Source organism: Rhipicephalus sanguineus, chromosome 3 (assembly GCF_013339695.2).
Source record: "Rhipicephalus sanguineus isolate Rsan-2018 chromosome 3, BIME_Rsan_1.4, whole genome shotgun sequence".
Classification (NCBI taxonomy): Eukaryota; Metazoa; Arthropoda; class Arachnida; order Ixodida; family Ixodidae; genus Rhipicephalus; species Rhipicephalus sanguineus.
The window spans coordinates 184,997,091-185,008,962 of record NC_051178.1 but is presented as its reverse complement, the minus strand read 5'-3'; the positions used below and the strand labels follow the sequence as shown (position 1 = coordinate 185,008,962).

The 11,872-nt window shown below is 50.4% G+C and overlaps 1 protein-coding gene across 1 annotated transcript in view; it reads left to right on the top strand.

Moving 5' to 3' along the window:
* Positions 1-5,049: 5,049 nt before the first annotated feature.
* Positions 5,050-11,872, top strand: part of LOC119386173 (ornithine decarboxylase-like) — a 23,220-nt gene continuing 16,397 nt past the window's right edge. Inside the window, exons 1-2 of the mRNA XM_049414239.1 lie at positions 5,050-5,142; positions 5,249-5,325. The gene's annotated coding sequence lies outside the window, so the exon portion shown is untranslated. The remainder of the gene's footprint in view (positions 5,143-5,248; positions 5,326-11,872) is intronic.

Below are 11,872 nucleotides of genomic sequence, written 5' to 3'. Positions count from 1 at the left end.
GCGATGTTTGCCGAGGACATGGCCCGTCTCTTTCGTAGAGCCGACCCGCAGATGACTGATGATAAGAAGTTGCGCTACCTCATGCGCGGCGTAAAAGAGCAGTTGTTCGCTGGACTTCTGCGCAACCCGCCAAGCACCGTAGCGGACTTTATCAAGGAAGCTACGGCTATCGAGCGGGCACTTCACCAACGATGCCGGCAGTACGATCGCTTGTCCAGCAGCGCCCAAATTCATGCCGCCGCCATGACATTTGACAATCATGACTCCTTGCGTGACTTGATAAGAGAGATTGTTCGGGAGGAACTGCAGAAGTTACGGACGCCGGTAGTGGAAACACCCATGGCGTCTGTAGTTGAAGTCGTCCGCGACGAAATCCGCCAAGCATTCTCGGCGGCTGACACTGCTCACGAGCAGCGTCCCATGAGTTACGCAGCCGCCCTTCGGCGCTCCCCACCCGTCCCGCCGTCGTACCGCCAGGCGTCTGCAGCCATTCCTTGTTCACCGCCGCAAGAGGACACACCGAGGTGCCCTGCCGTCCAGCCGCCATACGACCAGCCGTCTGCTGGCATGCCACGGCCTTCGTTCCAAGAGGAGTCGTTGCGACGTCCACAGCTTCGCAAGACAGACGCCTGGCGCACTGTAGATAGGCGTCCACTTTGCTTCAACTGCGGAGGTGTAGGCCACATTTCCCGTCATTGCTGGCACCGAGTCGATTCGTTTCGCCCTCTCAGGCCATGGTCTGACAGTCGGCGCGCCAACGACGGCTACGAATGGCGCCGCGACGACGCTTCTTCTCAAGGACCTCCATTGTCACGGCCCCATTTCGCCGACCGCCGTACCGACAATGACGAGAGCATGCCTGATTACCAGTCGGGCTTGGGACATCGACCACGGTCTCCGTCTCCGGCCAACTCACCTTCATCGCACCGCCGCACTTTTTCTGACCTCAGAGGACGGAGGTCACCCAGCCCACGCCGGGGAAACTGAAGGCGGCGACCTCCGGGGGTAAGGTTGCAGGCCGTCAAGACGCCGAAAAAAAGCCCCCATTACTGTCACCACAGGACGCCGTAAAGCCGACAAGACGTAACGCCGACGAAACTGTCACCGCAGACCTTACCGTTTTTGTGGACGGACAGCAAGTGACAGCCTTAGTCGACACTGGTGCCGACTTTTCTATTATAAGTGAAGACCTCGCCGTACGCCTCAAGAAAGTAAAGACGCCGTGGAAGGGACCTCACCTAAGGACTGCAGGCGGCCAGTTACTTATGCCTATAGGAATGTGCACAGCGAGGATCGACATCGGTGGTTCTTCTTTCGTGGCGGCGTTCGTTGTTCTCACCTCATGTTGCAAAGAGCTAATTATTGGGATGGATTTCTTGAGAGAATATGGCGCCGTCATCAACATCCCGGACAGTTTAATTACGTTCCAGAACAGCCCTGATATAGTCGAGTGTTCAGAGGCGAGAAATACCCCTTTGCGTCTAACTGACGATGACGTGGTCGTCCCGCCACGGTCATGCACTCTTGTTCGGTGGCAGGGGACGCACTGTTTGACGGCGAAGGCATTGCCGACCAAATCAGCTCGCTGCTATTTAGCCATGGCATTTCAGTTGCACGAGCTATTGTCAATATCACTGCTGGGCGCACGAACTTACTCCTCACCAACTTTAGTGCTGAGCGCCGGCATCTTCCGAAGGGCACAGCCGTCGCCTACTTCGACAATATTGTAGAAGTAGAAGGCTGTTTATCGGTACTGGACGTATCGCCTAAACAAGAATCAGTACCCGTTCTTGACGTTGGCACTACTTTGCCAAAGGACGAGCGAAAGCGACTTGTTGAGTTGCTAGCCGAATTCCAAGACTGCTTTTCATCTACATCACGAGTTGGTCGCACGCCGCTAACCAAGCATCGAATAATTACTGAAGACACAGCGAGACCTATTCACCAGAATCCTTATCGCGTGGCTCTGAAGGAACGTGAAGTGATACAGCAACAAGTAGCGAAAATGCTTGAAGACGACGTGATTCAGCCATCACAGAGTCCCTGGGCGTCACCTGTAGTGCTAGTCAAGAAAAAGGACGGCACCCTGCGTTTTTGCGTGGACTACAGGAAGCTGAATCAGGTGACCAAGAGAGATGTGTACCCACTTCCACGTATCGATGACTCCCTTGACAGACTTCGACACGCTCGCTACTTTTCTTCGATGGACTTGAGGAGCGGATACTGGCAAATTGAGGTAGACCCGAGAGACCGGGAGAAAACCGCTTTTGTGACGCCAGATGGTTTATACGAATTTAAAGTTCTGCCATTCGGTTTGTGCTCAGCGCCCGCTACTTTTCAAAGGCTCATGGATACCGTACTTTCAGGTTTGAAGTGGAAAACCTGTTTAGTTTACCTTGACGACGTCATAGTGTTTTCGGCAACTTTTGACGAGCACCTCAGAAGGCTGCAAGTTGTTTTACGAGCCATACGGTCTGCGGGCCTCACGTTGAAGCCAGAGAAATGTCACTTTTGTTTTGAAGAACTGCAGTTTCTTGGTCACGTCGTCAGCCACGCAGGTGTTCGGCCCGATCCTGAAAAAATTGCCGCCGTTGCACAGTTCCCGGTACCGTCCGATAAGAAGGCTGTCAGACGCTTTCTGGGCCTTTGTGCCTATTATCGACGGTTTATCGCAGACTTCGCACGCATCGCGTCACCTTTGACTCGCCTGACGAGAGACGACGTTGCCTTCGAGTGGAACGACGAACAGGAAGCTGCGTTTAATGATCTGCGCCAACGTCTTCAAACACCCCCAGTGCTAGCCCACTTCGACGAGGAAGCCCCCACGATGCTTCACACTGACGCTAGCAATGTAGGTCTGGGAGCTGTGCTAGTGCAGCGGCAGGAGGACACAGAAAGAGTGATTGCCTACGCAAGCAGAACGCTAACACGCGCAGAGGCTAATTATTCGACAACAGAGAAAGAATGCCTCGCCGTGGTATGGGCAGTTATGAAATTTCGCCCGTATTTGTATGGCCGCCCCTTCAAAGTTATTAGCGACCATCATTCACTTTGTTGGTTGACTAATCTCAAAGATCCCACCGGCCGATTAGCGCGTTGGAGTCTCAGGCTGCAAGAGTTTGATATGACGGTCATACACAAGTCAGGGAAGCGACATATGGACGCCGACTGCCTGTCCCGATCACCAATACAGTCGGCTTCTCTACCTGATGAGGATGAAGCTCCATTCCTTGGTGTCCTCGGCACTTCCACCATCGTCCAACAACAACGTGATGACCCCGAGTTGCTTGGTTTAATTAATTACTTAGACGGACGGTCTCAGAGTGCACCAAGAGTTTTTGCAAGAATATTGTCGTCGTTTTGTCTACGAAACAGCATCCTTTATAAAAGAAACTTTTCATCGATCGGATCTCCCTATTTGCTCGTCATTCCTGCAACCCTTCGTACTGAAGTGCTTCAAGCATGCCACAACGAGGTGACTTCTGGCCACTTAGGCTACACGCGCACGTTGGCAAGAATTCGACAAAGATACTACTGGCCAAGACTCCCGACATCCGTGAAGCACCACATTCGTACTTGCCTCGACTGCCAGCGGCGCAAGTCGCCTCCGACGAAACCAGCCGGTCTGCTGCAACCTGTTCAAGTCCCACGAATGCCGTTTGACCAGATCGGAATGGATATTTTGGGTCCACTTCCTACTTCTACTGCAGGGAACCGCTGGGTTATCGTCGCAACAGATTATCTGACCCGGTACGCCGAAACAAAGGCTATCCAAAGAAGCACAGCAGCGGAGGTAGCGAGATTTTTCATCGAAAATGTTGTACTGCGACATGGTGCACCAAGCGTCGTGATAACGGACCGTGGAACCGCATTCACGGCAGCCCTTTTAGACGACGTCTTGATGCTAAGTGGAACGACTCACCGTAAGACCACCGCCTACCACCCGCAAACAAACGGGCTAACAGAGCGCCTAAACAAGACGATCGAAGACATGCTTTCGATGTACGTGGATGTCCAACACAAAAATTGGGACGAAATCTTGCCCTATATCACGTTCGCATACAATACAGCTAAACAAGAAACGACTCGCATGACTCCATTCAGCCTCGTTCACGGACGGGAGGTACGGACGATGTTGGATGCGATGTTACTACACGAATGGGACGACACTGACACGGACGCCGATATGTTTACTCAACGCGCAGAAGAAGCTAGGCAGCTCGCACGCTTGCGGATCCGCCAGCAACAAGACTACGACGCAGGCCGCTATAATGCCCACCGCAGGACAGTAACCTACGAAACCGGCGACAGAGTGTGGGTTTGGACGCCCATACGAAAACGTGGACTCTCCGAGAAACTGTTAAGGCGATACTTCGGACCATATCGCGTATCGCGACAGCTGAGTGACGTCACCTACGAGGTCGTCCCTGACAGTCCCTATTGCACGAGACGTCGCCAGCACCGGCCTGAACTTGTGCATGTGGTACGCATGAAGCCGTATGTGAGCGACTGACTGTGCGTTCCCATAAAACGGTGGTCCTCGTTTAGCATCGGGGCGATGCTCTTTTAAGAAGAGGCAAGTGACACGGCTGTATAGATAAAAGACAATGACGATGGGGAGGTTTTAGAGACTCTAGCTAGTGGGGCAGGAGGTTTCAAGAAGAAAGACAAAGAAGACGTTCGGCTGTACAGCTGCTTTTGAACACGCTGTCTCGCTGTTGCAAGTTGTTCTTGTCCTTTGTTCGCGTTGCACCGCGACAATATAAACAGTCAATCACCTGTGGCGCGTACTCGTACACCGCTGCCCGTGGTAAACGCGTATGTGGCACACGTGTCTGGAGGAAAGGGTTTGACGACGTACGGGACAGGATAGATAGATAGATAGATAGATAGATAGATAGATAGATAGATAGATAGATAGATAGATAGATAGATAGATAGATAGATAGATAGATAGATAGAAACGCTCAAAGTCGCTTAGGTTCGCTAAGAAATACTTGGCATTTAAAAATGATTTCGGAACCGTTTGATTTTATCCACTCAAGGATGAAGACGAAGCTTTTTTTGTCTGTGATCTTCTGGACATCACCCGGAAGGTGGAGCTCTGGCACCAGTGTCTGCCCCGTGTGACGCCATTCTTCGGTATGATATGACTGACACCGTATGTGAAAGCAAAGCTGAACACTGCTTCCATGGTTCGCTTTAGTTTTTGAAGAAACCGCTTCCATCTTTGTACGTTATTTTTCAGCAATAAAGGCTTGCGGAGACCCTGTGGTGCTGGCGGAGTTGAACGCCCAGAACGTCAACTTCGACTGCTCAAATAATGTGAGTGAAACATACCCGAAGCTCTGTCACAGGAAGTCTACTTTGTACCCAAAAAAAAATATCCGGCTTTAATTCACTTAACGTCGTAAAGACCAATGTACACCGGAGCTATGGGGTCAGCTTCACTTAACGTCGCAAAGGCTGATGAGACAGCGTTTTCCGTCGAAGTGCTAAGCTTCACGAAACTTCACAAGCGTTCCAAAGCATTTCGAAGCAAGTAGATTGGTTTGCACGACATAAAGTGGTTGAGCGGTTTCTTTTTGCAACGTCGTCGGAAATGTCAAGTCGTTCATCACCCTCATTCAGCTTGGGCAAATTCAGGGGAAATGGGTGGTACCTGTAGGCTACACACCCAATGGCGGCACTTTCCCGGCAGGAAAAGAGTCCATACCCGCTAGGCTAGTTATAGAAAGCTCCTTCATTTTCAGGTGGCCGGAGGTGAATAGTGGCACTTGCCCAATTTCTGTGGCACATAACCGCTTCGCTATGCTACGAACTACATTGTTCCCGGATTACGTTCGGCTTCAACAGCCTCATTGTAATAGATCCCGAAAAGTCCGTCATGCTTCGGGGTAGAGCTTCCTCTCTGCAATCTCGTATGGGCGTTCCTGGGATACATATTGGGCGCGGGACGTTTTTTGTAGCGTTAGCTACACTGGCCGAGCTCGAGCAGTTTTGCGTGGCAGTCCGAGAGCCGTGCTGCGCATGCGCGAGGAGCAGTGACGTCACACGGCGCGACACTGGCGCACCGGAGCCGCTGCCGCCGCGCGCTCCACCGCCACCGCACGCGCCTCGCCGATCTGCGCATTCCAGAGGAGTGACTTCATAGCCGTGGCAGACATACTGGGCGCCGGCGCGAGCCCAGCTATGTGCCTCCGTTGCGCAGTGGCCGCCTGACGCTCCGCCGGGTGTTGGGGCAATAGAGACGGCAGCGTGTATTACACTGACCACCGAGCCGTCTTTGTGGCAATAGAGAAACGGCGTTGAGCAAAAAATATACTTATGTCACATAATGCGTATACCATGTGTGTGTGATTGAAGCAGCAGTAAGCACGATAATCAAGCTAATCCTAGACAACCAGGAGAGCTCAGATAATCAGCTGAACCTTAGCTCACGCTACGTATATCCTGGCATAGCCGATAAGCCACTAAAAATTTTTTTGTATTCGTCTAAAAGCCAATGAGAAGTAATTTTTATTTCCAGACAGAGATACAGACAATACTTGAAATGGGTGTTGACCCAGACCGCATAATCTACGCCCACCCTGTGAAAAGCACGTCCCACATGAAGTTCGCCGCCGCACACGGCGTGACGTTGATGACGTTCGACTGTGTCGAAGAGCTGCAGAAAGTCGTAGACAAGAACGCCAGGTGAGCATAACGGTTACCATTCCTGCGTCTGTGGTTTGGCGGTAGCTCAGTGGGCTAAACGACCTCCGGCCATCGTCGCGAATTGAGAGGTCATGGGTTCGACTCCTGTCTACGGAACTTTTTTCTTAAAAGTTGTTTTCTTGCCATTTGGCGGCGTTCATTTTGCTCACGTGTTTCCGTGACGGCACGAAAATTTTGGTGGACCCCGGCATAAAACACTTTCGTGTTAAAAATTGCACCATTTAGGGCATATGTTGCCGCCAACCATCATTCTTATTGTCGGCGGTGTGTCGTTCATTTCCTTAACACTTCGCGCTCGATACTTTCCGGTCACTGTGACTATAGTTTCGCTTTATCAGTGTGACGTCGATCTCCGCTCGAACCCTGTTTTCTAAGTTCACACTTAAGAGTACATGGGAGTTTTCTTACCGGACGCCACCTTTTAAGGGCCGGCGTCGAAGGAGGTGCTGGAGGCTTTCGCCTTAAACTTTTTGTTGATTTGTAAACGCATATTTCCATTTGGCGTTCACATTAGGTAAGAATCTTCTTTAAAACACAATTGTATTGTACAACATTTTTTGAACAGCTTGACCATGTATATCTGTACATACAGGCCCTGCTCTTGATTTTCTTCGTTTGCTATATATATGTCTTGAAAATGTAACACAAGAGCAGCGAATGTGTCTCAATATATTTTTCTACGTGGCTTCTTTTTCATCAGTTTTAGTTTACTTGTCATAATGTGTGTCTCATTGCGCAACAAGCTACGCTCCTAATCTGAAAAAAAGAATAAAAATCAACAACTGACGCGACTGCTTTTTCTTTTCAGGTTAGTGCTTCGAATAAAAGGCGATAGTGATGGTTGCAAGATTTCATTCGATCAGAAATTTGGTTGCAGCGTGGATGAAGCGAGACATATTCTGGAAAACTGCACGAGATCTCCACTGCAACGTAGTTGGTGTATGGTGAGTGATGCCTTAATTTTTAAGTTGATTTGTTTTCTTGCTCCTTTAGTGCAAGAATAAAAACAACCAGATTCTGCAATGATTAGGCATATATAAAGCAACACATCAATAACATCACCTTGGAAGTAAGAGAAACCTAGAACAGCACACATTACTTCGATTTTCAACAAAAGTGGTTTCGAAAAGTGGTCCCGAAGGTCAGCAGTCGAGCGCGATTCTACTAGTCGAGCGCAGCAGTCGAGCGCAACAGTCGAGCGCGATTCTACTTAGAACCACTAGATCACCGTGGCGGAGCAGCCAGTATGTCTTCCACAGCAAGCGGCTTTGATTGCAGGTGTGAAGGCGTGGGCACCTATAACACGGCGATGCGCAACTTCACCGTAGGCCGCATCCCACTTCGCCGGCCGCCAGATACAGAACACACACAGACAAGCAGCGGAATCGGCGAGGTGTGCGTTGCGCACATCAGTTACAATAGCAAAGACATTCCGCTCGCCGCCATCTACCTGAGAACTCCTAGGAATTCCTTCCACACATGCACACGGGTTCATGAAACGTGCGTGCGTCCTCCACCATAACGGACAAGTATAAGCACTACATATCTGCTTACCGCGTCTTATGTCGTTAATACCCATGTTGCTGTTGGCATCGTTACGCAGCTGTAAACAACTGCTTATATAACACATGTGCGACTCTTCAACATATGTGCGCGCGTATACCATTTTAACATATCTTTAGCGTCATTTGGTAACGTTTCGCTCAATGTAAAAAATTACTACACAATCACCTTCCCACCGCATGCTTCGCATAACATCGATTCCCACGGTGGTACATGGGTTCGGCCGAATTTTTTCTATCTCCACGACTATCGAATATTCTATTCGTGTAGACTTCATTAGCTTCGAAACGTTGCTGTCACACCTAGACCATATGAAATATTCGTACACGATTTCGTCTCAGCATTTTATTCTTGCATAGATTTATTCCAACAAGTTCATCAGAAGCTCCGATATCTACAAAGTTCGCCTAACATGCTCTTGACTGGGAAATAATACGAGTTATTTGAATGTTACGCTGCTTAGCCGATACCTAAACTTCCAGTACTCGAGTTCGTTATTAAGGAATTCACAGTCAAAGCATGAATGATCTGTCTTGCGTATTGGGAAGTGATCATCATATTGTTAGCACAGTGCTGCAGGCAGGCAGAAAGCCTTCCAGGACATTCAAATACATAGGCTCGGATCATTTCCGCAAGATCAGGGAGGAAAGAGGGGGCGAATCTCCGGAGAACTTACAAGAATGGTTGGATAGAGTCAAAAAGGATGCAGAAGAAGCAACCAAGTCGATACACACGGAGCTAGAGGTAAATGAAATGGATAGCTGATTAGCACACTTGATAGAGGCCAAGGAACCCCCTCTGTCTCGGTGGAAAACAAATGCTCAATCGTAGGCTTAGAATGAGGCTAGCCGAGCTAAACAAGGAAATTATGCACATTGCCAAGAGCTAGAGAGACAGCAATGGCATGAGGTGTGTAACATGGTGGATGGGCGGATGCGAATAGGTGGTAAATGGAACCTACTCTAGCACCTGCTCAACGAGGATAAGACCAAAACCAATCAGAATCGGGTGGTGGACAGAATTCTACATGCGGAAAGGCAGCAGGACAAGACCATGACGATGATGAAACCGCCACGCGCTTGGAATACGGAGGTATCTTCCCCTGGCGGACGATGCTCGGCCCCCGGGGACGGACTGCCCACGATATGAGGGCAAATCTGCGGAGGGCCTAGATAGGCCGTTTCAGGAGGCGGACGTCCGCGAAACCCTACAGAAATTCAATAGCAGATCAGCCCCGGGACCGGATGGCGTAACTAAAAAATGCTGCGCAATTTAGATGACAGGTCCATTCAAGTCAAAACCACTGAGATCAACCGCATTTGGGAATCAAGTATATTTCTAGATGAGTGAAATGTTGCGTCTGTGATTCTCATTCCTAAGCCTGGGCCCAGCCCCTGGGCTGAGAACCACAGGACAACCTTCCTCACGTCTTGTTTGGGCAAGGTGCCAGGGCATGTCAGTCAGATGGGTCTCCGGCTCTCGCCCTCTAAATTTGAGGGGCTGCTATATCCCCCACTAGAAGGGGACCCAAGCCTATAGGGTGTAGGACTCCCGATGAAATAGATATAGGCGTGCGGACGTCGTGCGGGCGCGAGATCTCCAGGGTTCGTTCTCTCCGGGTGCTAGGCATGATCACTGAAGCTAACGCTCAGCACGGGCGTACTATAGATAAGCTTACAGGGCATGCTGAAGGAGTAATTGGACACACTGCAAGGGTTTCGAGCAGAAAGGAGGGTTTATGAAAGATAATCTCCTGAGACTATTTCACGCGTTCTCGTGAGACAAGTGAATTATGTCAACCCATGCACAGCTGGCAGAAACTTGAAATGACAAGCTGAAACACCAATTAGAAATAGTTTTGAGAGAGTCCTGGTACTCCCAATGCGCACAAGCACAGAGAACCTAGCGCACCTCGGCGTACACAACACATTAGAGGAAGTGATCGAAGCGCAGCAGTCCGCACATGTTGCTATACTCTTGTCTACGGAGGCGGGAAGGGGGATCCTGACTAAGGTCGGGATCAATCCTACGACGTTAAGGGATAGGCGTGTTCAGCTTTCGGACAGTGGCGGCAGGCTGTTACGGTCTCCCCCATTCCGAGGAACGTGTATCCAACGTTCAACACTGGCAGGAGACGGCTCGCGCATCCGCGCTTCTGCAGTACGCGCATGCGCACGAGGCACTGTCATGATTTGTGGATGCTGCCCAGTACGACGGCGACTCCACTCGTTTTGTTGCTAACGTTGTGGACATGAAGGGCCAAGTATTAACGGCCGCGTCAATCAGGACGTCGTCGGCTTGCAAGGCGGAGCAGTTGGCCATTGCGCTGGCGCTCCTTAGGTAGGACAGGGAAGAGATTTATACGGGCTCGAGATCAGCCCGTCGAGCTTTTTCGACTGGGGCTGCTTGTGAGGAGGTTGCTAGGGCACTTGAGAAGTGCTTACTCATCACGTCATTACATGGTTCCCGGTGCACGAGAGCGCCGAAGTAGGGGGGCTAGCCAACGTTAATGAGTTGCCCATGCCCGGACGCGAGGTCTTGCCGGCCGCGCCGGGCACTGGAAGACGGTGTGCCGGGTGGGACCGGCGACGGGCTTGGCCCGAGCTTTTCGGAGGCCGACTCCCCTCGCTTCAGGGGCATTCTCTCCACCTTCAATGAGATCACTAGCCACTGCTATCTGAGACGCAGGGCTTTCCCCTTACCACATCGAAATCTGACGAGGCCTCAGGCGTGACTCTCAGGCTCTTGCAAACAAAGTCGTATCCCACACGTTCCATCTTCAGTAGGTACACGGAAGTCTATTCTCTGTGTCCCGACTGTGGTGCGGTTAGCGATTTTAAGCACATGCTGTGGGAGTGCCTCTCTTTACAGCACCACGTGGACCACGGATTAACGGGGGAAGCATTTTATTCATTTCTCAAGAGCCACGACTGGTTTGATCAACTCCGGGATGTCCAGAAGGCCCACGACGCGGCGGTGAGGCTTGGCTTACAGTCCGACATGGAGCAGCCCGCAGTCTTGCCCCTATAAAAACGGGGCGAAGATTCTTCCGGACCAGAATAAAGTTTACTGCCTACCTATTTTTACCAAGCAGTTTCAAGCACAGTCAGGACTCTATGGTAGAACACATGCTTGCCACGCAGAAGGTCTGTGTTCGATTCTCACTCGGACCAAAGATTTTTATTTATTTATTTATTTATTTATTTGCATATATCTGAATTTTCACCCACAGACAACGCCGATTTCTCGCTCAAGCCGTCGCCGACGCCGACACCGGAATTTCTGCGAAACGAGCTCTTTAACGTTATCGCGGGAAAATATGGGATTCAGCTCTTGCTACCAGTGTAGACGTGCGTCACACATTGCGCTGTGTTTCCCTCTTCCAGCTGCCTTTATTTATTTGCTCCCTCTTAAAACGCGTAAGCGTGGCGCTTACTTAACTAGTGCCCTGCCCAGCGTTGTACAGCGTTGATACGTTTTTAATGAATTGCAGAAAGGTAATTTAGGTAACCACATCGCCAATTCAAGGAAAGCTTAGAAAACTAGCTTACGCTGAATAGTGCGTTAATATTCTTGCGGAAGCTCCACATTT